The 8,993-nt window shown below is 32.1% G+C and overlaps 1 long non-coding RNA gene across 1 annotated transcript; it reads right to left on the bottom strand.

The window, feature by feature from the left end:
* Positions 1-1,159: 1,159 nt before the first annotated feature.
* LOC134683572 (uncharacterized) lies at positions 1,160-8,450 on the bottom strand. Its single transcript, XR_010101056.1, has 3 exons — positions 8,116-8,450; positions 5,896-6,093; positions 1,160-1,320 (listed from the first exon to the last, which is right to left on the bottom strand). It is a non-coding gene; the product is annotated as an uncharacterized LOC134683572 (long non-coding RNA).
* Between the last annotated feature and the right edge of the window lie 543 nt (positions 8,451-8,993).

Here is an 8,993-nt window from a genome sequence, read left to right as displayed (position 1 = left end):
AACTTGGTTTTGTCTATAACCTGGTCACTTTTTAAATTTCTATTGATAACGTGTCTTATTTGGATCTCCATTATTGGTAATGCAAACATATTGTCGAATATCTATTTTTTATTTTGTTTCATAAATAGTGTCACCATTGTAGCTTTGAATGTATGCACTGGTGAATTTATCCAAATAACGTGGGTTTTCCTTTAAGTTCCAGTCGAACTGTTCTTTCACACAGTTCAGTACTTTGTTCTTTTTTACATATCCCCTTACAAAATAAATCATTTTTATTTAAAGTTGTGTACAAAGTAGTTGGTAGTCAGGGTAAATAAACCATCAGCCCCCACCCCTTTCATTATCAGCAAACACTGGACACTTTTAATTTGCAAAACACTCATTTGCAAATCCGCCGCCGCCTCAAACAAGAGCTACAATATCATGTATATAACCAAAATGTGCAGAATTACATGGGATTCAATAATTTCATTGGTTTTCTACAGTTACTTTCATATTTATTTTGCAATTTGAATTATAAAAACATGGGATTTTCAATATCCCATGGGACAGGGCAAAATCCCATGGGATTTACCATTATCCCATGGGATTTTGGTTAAATCCCATGGGATTTTTTTTGTCCCATGGGATTATTGTAGTCCCATAGGATGTTTGTTGTCCCATGGGACAAAAAAAATCCCATGGGATTTTTATTATCCCATGGGATTTTTAATATCCCATGGGACAAATTAAAATCCTATGGGATTTTAATTGTAAATATAAAGATATAAATAAGCAGTAATGTGTATGTTACAATGTATTCTATTTGGTAGTTAATTATTATAAGATGAATCTTTTTGATTGAATATCTTTTTTTCTTGGGAAATGTTAATTTAGCATATTGTTCTTTAACTGTTCAAAACTGAACTTTTAAACAACAAAGCAGATAATGTAAGTATCAATATATGTTTATTCGTGAATTAAAGAATACTTTCTTGAAACACAATTATTTGCCATTTGAAATCAATAAAAACTCTATTGTTAGGCTTAACATACTAGTAGCTATTTAAGTAAATCTATTTTTTTTCACAATATCTCTCAACACAAAACATTAATAATTTCTTATCATCCAGCATTGTTTGATGGTATAGTCCAGTTTTTTGACATTCGGCACAGAACTTTGACATTATTGTGGTTTCAATATTTTTTTGAATTTAAAAGAACTTCAAATCATTGACTGAGTGATGCAAATAATAACTGATCCAACTTTTGTCTTTGAATTTATTCTGGTCTTGTTTCTATGTTTTCTCCATTTATTCTAGGTGGTGAATTTCAATCCTTCTGAAAAAGAACCAATAAAATCTAAAGTAATGGATTATACAAAATTGTAAACCTACATGTAGCAATAATATGATTTTCAATAAAAATAGCTATGTGGTATGGATTTTACTGATTGTTAAAGGTTGTCCAGTGTCATCAGTTGCTAACGGCCTACATCCTTTGGTCTCTGATGGAGGGTTGTCAAATTAGCAATATACCACATCTTCCTATTCTAATACCATATAACAATCAATTAAATTATTCTTCTTTATAACATTTGGGTATTTTCCCAAGTTATATACATAATATATATATATACTGTAAATTCGGAATTAATGCGAGTTTTTTTTATTGCGAAAAATGCAACAGAGTTGTAGACACAATAATTTAAACTCGCATTATGAAATATTTTATATGGATTAAACAGGATTTTTCTCAAAATCGTAAAATTTAAAATCGCATTTAAGTCTAAAATGACAGAATCGCAATAATAAATGCACGCAATAATTTATGAATATCCAGTATAAAGATCAATGTTAAAACTTTAGACAACTTTAATAACATTCCATTATTCACAAGAATTTGCAATATATATTATACAAAATGCAGACAACAGAAACAATATTTCTTTGAGCTTTTGAAGTTCAGACAGATTTCAATTTGTGTTTTATTTCAATGAAAAAATACCTTGAACTCTTTGAACATATTGGAAATTATAACATTGATACAAAAAAAATATGTATGTTTTATCCTTATTTTTTGTGTTGTTGGCTTGCTGTCTCATTTTAATATGCATTTAAACATACATCAATAATCTTCTTCTTTATTAAAAGTAACCAGATGGTTCGCAGGGCGTAGCTTTATACGACCGCAGAGGTTGAACCCTGAACGGTTGGGGCAAGTATGGACACAACATTCAAGCTGAATCAGCTCTAAATTTGGATTGTGATTAAATAGTTTACACAGCATAGGTTTCTGACACAGAATGAATGTGTTCTAATGAACTTAAAATTTTTGTTTTCTCTTAGAGCAATTCACTATGCTGTTCAATATAAATCCTCTCAAAAAAATGTTTGAAGAAATTTTCTTTTTATTTATGAAATTTCAAATGAGAAAAATTGAACCCGATTTTTTAATCACATCCCCCTTTCCCTTATTCCAAAACTAATCTCAATTAAAATATTCTAATGGAGTTTGCAACAATAACTACTCATTTAAATACATCATAAAATATTAAGATGTAAAAAACTGCTTGTTATCACTGAATGGTAAAGATTATTTAAATTTATCAGTTGGTAGAAAAAGTGAATATACATTGTATATTGTATAAAACAAAGATTTAAGTTGATTCTGGACAAAGAAAGATAACTCCAATTAAAAAAAAATCTTGCAATAAGATATTTCTTGCTTACTATTTTGGACAAAGAAAGATAACTCTAATTAAAAAAAAAATTGCTATTTCACAATATTGTGAAATTAGATATTTCTTGCCATTGCACAATACTGTGCAATTGAAAATACTTGCTATTCCACAATACTTAATATAATAATTTTAGATCCTGATTTGGACCAACTTGAAAACTGGGCCCATAATCAAAAATCTAAGTACATGTTTAGATTCAGCATATCAAAGAGGCCCAATAATTCAATATTTGTTAAAATCAAACTTAGTTTAATTTTGGACTCTTTGGACCTTAATGTAGGCCAATTTGAAAACGGGACCAAAAATGAAGAATCTACATACACAGTTAGATTTGGCATATCAAAGAACCCCATTTATTCAATTTTTGATGAAATTAAAAAAGTTTAATTTTGGACCCAGATTTGGGCCAACTTGAAAACTGGGCCAATAATAAAAAATCCAAGTTCATTTTTAGATTCAGCATATCAAAGAACCCCATGGATTCAATTTTTGTTAAAATCAAACTAAGTTTAATTTTGGACCCTTTGGACCTTAATGTAGACCAATTTGAAAACGGGACCAAAAGTTAAAAATCTACATACACAGTTAGATTCGGCATATCAAAGAACCCCAATTATTCAATTTTGAAGAAATCAAACAAAGTTTAATTTTAGACCCTTTGGGTCCCTTTTTCCTAAACTGTTAGGACCAAAACTCCCAAAATCAATACCAACTTTCCTTTTATGATCATTAACCTTGTGTTTAAATTTCATAGATTTCTATTTACTTATACTAACGTTATGGTGCGAAAACCAAGAAAAATGCTTATTTGGGTCCCTTTTTGGACCCTAATTCCTAAACTGTTGGGACCTAAACTCCCAAAATCAATACCAATCTTCTTTTTGTGGTCATAAACATTATGTTTAAATTTCATTGATTTCTATTTACATAAACTAAAGTTATTGTGCGAAAACCCGGAATAATGCTTATTTGGGCCCTTTTATGGCCCCTAATTCCTAAACTGTTGAAACCAAAACTCCCAAAATCAATCCCAACCTTTCTTTTGTGGTCATCAACCTTGTGTCAAATATTCATAGATTTCTATTAACTTAAACTAAAGTTATAGTGCGAAAACCAAGAAAATGCTTATTTGGGCCCTTTTTGGCCCCTAATTCCTAAAATGTTAGGACCAAAACTCCCAAAATCAATACCAACCTTCCTTTTATGGTCATTAACCTTGTGTTAAAATTTCATAGATTTCTATTCACTTTTACTAAAGTTAGAGTGCGAAAACTAAAAGTATTCGGACGACGACGACGACGACGACGACGACGACGACGACGACGACGACGCAGACGACGACGCCAACGTGATAGCAATATACGACGAAATTTTTTTTAAAATTTGCGGTCGTATAAAAATGGGATATTTTTGATTTTGATATCCCAAAACATTATAGTCCTATCAAATAACTTATTACCAAGTTCAAAAACACCAATGTGTTTGATATTAATTTTAAGACATGTATAAATGTTCCAGACCATATCAGTATTCGGATCTTACTTTTACGGTCCAGAACTTACAGTCTCACCATATGTGTACAGTCAGACCATTCAAGTATACTCATACCTGCCAACTTTTGAAAATGCCTATGGGGGTTTTAGCGCGTGACAACAATTTCAAAGGTTACAATTCTTTGCGATGACTATTTTGCGCGTGCTATTTGTAGTCTAGAAAAAGTGTCATATTTGTAAGATGAGCTTACATGCCTTTTTCTTAAGTTTATTTGCATGATTCTAGTTATATATTATATCAGCAGAAAATATGAGCATGTAGCTGTAAGACCAGGAATTATTTTCATGTGTAAGGATACTAAATAGTTGTTGACTTTTCCAATTTAAAATTATACACAAAGAAGAACCTTTATCAGGTTGGGAACAACACCTAGGGACCCCCCCCCCCCCACTCAATGTTAGGACATTAAAAACTTTTCCCAAAGAACTATACATGTTATGATCTATCTGGTATTATGTGGTCAACACATGATTAAGAATTTTGATATGTTCTTGGCCTTAAATCTTCTTTATTATTCAAAATAATAGGAGTCTTCATTTAGAAAAGCTGTTCCAAATATGAGGTCAGAATTTCCCATTTTCAAGTTAATAAATCTACATTTTCCTATTTTATTTTTTACAAGAGTGACACCTTGACTTAGGGTAGTCACTCATTTAAGGGATTCCTCATGTTTATGTTGGTCAATGTGAAAAATAATGAATAGTTCACTATACTTTAAATTAGTGAATACATATAAAATAAAATTATGTTATAGCAAGTGTACATGTAATGTCAATAAATTAGTGAATAAACTAATATTTATTATCTTCATGGTAGTACTGCATCATTGAAGTTTGTCAATCAGCCATGCTTTTATTCTTATTCTGTGTAAGAACCTCCTTGCAGTTGAAAAATCATTTGCCATGTTCACGTTTTTACAAATTTCTGACCAATAAACAGAGGAATACAACACAAGTTCAATATCTAGCATGTTAAAATAATCTTGAGAGAAAACGTTTTTGATTAGCTGATTAATTTGATCATGAGAAACACACAATTTCATTGGCTGAACACAATTTTCCTCCATTGGACACAGTTCAAAATCGGGAACAACAATATTTTTCGTGTAGATTTTCACCAAATCGTGTTTTAGAGGGTTTTTCAGGAACACGATCGTGCAATCGTGACAAAGGGTCAAAATCGTGTAGTACACGCCTAAATTGTGAAAGTTGGCAGGTATGTATACTTGTACCGTTTGGTACCAATTCGACCAAACCTGTGTTTTTATTTTAACTGCAATTAAACTTTTTGTATTATTCTATTAAAGATTTCAGTTATGTTGATCTGTACTGTATATTTGTTTGTAATAAACTTGACCAACTTCTTAAAATTGGGCAGACTGTATGCGTACAGTCCAAATACTTGTATGTTCTGGAACATAAACATGATTAACAAGCATTTGGCAGGATGTCATGCTAAAATCCCATTAATATTAGTACTAAATTTTGAGTATATACATGTAAATCCACAAGTTACTTACTGAAATTCATGGTGAAAACTCACCAAAAACTTACAATTTAGAGGAAAGACTGGAAAGATGAATGCACTAACACTTTCAAAACAGAGCGCATAAAACTTACCGAAAAACAAGATGTTTTACATTTATCCAGGAGCAGGATTATTGAAAAGTTGTTTTTTCTTTCTCTGCTGTCCATCATATAACCTTTGAATTCATTCATGCAAAATATGAAAATCTGCAAATGTAAGACCTAGAACCTCAACTTATCCACATTTTGAATTTTGAACTGCATACTTGTCCTTTTCATCTTGCTGACAACCTAAACATAAAAAATGATAAAAACATAATTCTAGATTGACTAAATGTGTTTTTATTTTTGTTGGTACATGTACAAATAATTTTCCCAACTTTAAAACGAACACATCATCACCAAAGAGGAGGTCATACTAACCTCCGAAATATTTAAACAAACCGAAATGATTACTTGATTAAGATCTTGTAAATTAATGGCATAGATACTCTTATTTTTGAAAACTTGATGTCTATTGCATACCTATATTCCTTTGTACGAGAGTATGCATATTAAGATAGACTTCATGGACTTTAATGTAAGCATGATTAATTTTTCAGTCACCGACTTTGCTGACAGTTTTTCAGCTCTATGTCTACATTTTGAGAGAATCTTGCAAAACTGTATATTCTGATATTCAGAACTTATTGTGAGGTTTTTATTAATACAACTGAAAGTTGTATTTCGTTTTCATTTCTGATACATATTTATGAGCTGAAGACCAGTGCCGAATTTTTCCCACTGCATTGAAGACCCATAGGTGACCTTCGGCCGTTGTCTGCTCTTTGATTGGGTTGTTGTCTCTTTGTCAAATTCCCAGTTTCCACTTCCCATTTTATATCATGTATACTGATTTTTCTTAAATTACAATATTCAATCATGCAATTTTGTCCATTATTGAAAATATGATAAGCAAAAATAAATGCACAAAAAATTTCACATTTTTATATATATATGTAATGTAAAAGACTTTTTTTTTAAATTCAAAACAGTTGCCTACACTGTTAATTTCCTTGTTTGATTTCATATTTTTAAAGCCTTTATAGCTAGCTAGATGGTATGCCGGGGCATATCCAGCCATTTAAAAAAGGGGGGGGGTCCCAACCCAAGACAAAGGGGATGGTCCTATATTCATTTGATTTGTTTAATAGTCTCATACAACAATATATATGGTTTGAGGGTGGGGATCAGGGATCCTGAAATTTTTTCACCTAACCACTGGATGACAGGGGATCTCAGCCATTTAAAAGTTTCTCAAACATGTGGGGGTGGGGGTGAACCCCATGGACTCTCCCTATATTTCCTTTGATTTGTTTAATTGTTCTATACAAGAATAAATAAATATGGTTTAGGGGTGGGGATGTTGACTGTTTACAAGTTTTCAAACTAGAGGGGGTGGGACTTCACTTTTATTTTATTTCATTATTAATTTTATTGTCCCCGACAAGAATATATATGATTTAGGGGTGGGGATCTGGATCGTTCACAAGATAATAGCACATTCTCAAATTGAACAGGGTGGGGTAACCCCCTAAGACCTCCTTTTAATTTCATTTGATTTGTTTTATCGTCCCATTCAAGAATATATATGGTTTAGGGATGGGGATCTGGACCGTTTACAAGATAATAGCATATTCTCAAATTGAAAGGGGTGGGGATTACCTCCCATGGACTCACCCTCCCTTCTTTCTTCCCCCCGAAATACCTTTTAATAAGCCCCAATGCACAGATAGTTCACAGTTTTTTCCCTTGATTTACACTAAAGAAAATACACTTTACAGGTGTAAATTTTTTTTAAAAAGATAATACAACCATGACAACTGAAGACCACCATGACCACAGTGGTGGATCCAGAATTTTTCATAAGTGGAGCCCACTGACTGCCTAAGAGGGGCCTGGTTCTGCCATGACTCAGTGATTCCATATATAATCAACTAATTCTTTTCCCAAACAGGGGGCCCTGAACTCCTGATCCCCCCTTTATTTTCCTCATTTCAATTACCCTGATATAAATTTAGTTTTATCACTTACAATAGGAATGGTTTGAATTCCCCAATAATTCTTATATACCATTAATATCAACATATTTCATTGTTGATAAATGAAAGGCAAAAGTTTTCTATGGGTTGAAATGGATAGTAGGAAGCTTTCAGATTCACGCCATGCCGGTGGCTGTGTTCAAAGTGCTGGGCTTTTATGACCCTCGTTATTTGCGGACTAACTATTTAGGCCAGTGGTGGATTATAGTGTGCGTGCATTAATCTTCTATACCTTCTTAATCAATATATTCAAATACTGACGGCAAGTGCTGTAATGATGTATCAATGTCTTTTTGAAATCACCGTGCTATTTACATGTGGGATCGAGAATGCAGGGGAAGGACACTTGTCAATTATGTTTATTTCTAAGCCAAAATAAAATGAGCCGCCGTAAAATTAACCTTGGGTAATAACAGTGCATGTAAGGCTCGTCTCGGAGGGGTGTCTTTTTTTCTGTCTTCTTTTTTTAGTTATATTTTTAATAACTTACACTTTTTCAACATTATTCTCTTTCTTTCACTATTCTTTATTCCTTTTTTTCTTTGTCCTTTGTTCTCTATTCTGTTAATTCACATCCGTACCCTCTTAATATGTGTATGTGGACTTACTGTAGTTTATTTTGTAGTTCTGGCAGAGATATTAGATACAATATATATGTCTCTGGTTCTGGTATTATGCGATAAGTCAAGTTCTTTTTCGTGCAGTGTCATGAAATATAATGGTTATATGCATATCAGCCAAGTTTGTTCGAAACATTTTAATAAACAATTCAATACTATATACACGTTAGGTGAATTTTATTAAAAATCGATGAAGAACATTAATTTGGCAGCTAGTGCCCCTTAAACAGGTAAAGTTCAATTAACAAATTGTGATCTACTGGCATTCAACACCAAATTACTTACTTGCTGTATATTGATAAATGTGATTGTATATTGTCAATACCTCAACATCGAGAATACATTATGTGAGGTGTTGGTCGCTATGTTTGATACGGGGTCAACGGTTGCGGCTTCGAGACAGAGAAAAACATCCAGGTAAAAAGTGTAGAATTTAGTTTTTGAAAATTTGAGTTGTAAATTTTCCTAAAAAGTACTTAATTCCGTTCAT

The sequence above is a fragment of the Mytilus trossulus genome, chromosome 9, assembly GCF_036588685.1.
Source record: "Mytilus trossulus isolate FHL-02 chromosome 9, PNRI_Mtr1.1.1.hap1, whole genome shotgun sequence".
Lineage (NCBI taxonomy): Eukaryota > Metazoa > Mollusca > Bivalvia > Mytilida > Mytilidae > Mytilus > Mytilus trossulus.
This window is presented reverse-complemented; position numbering and strand designations above follow the sequence as displayed.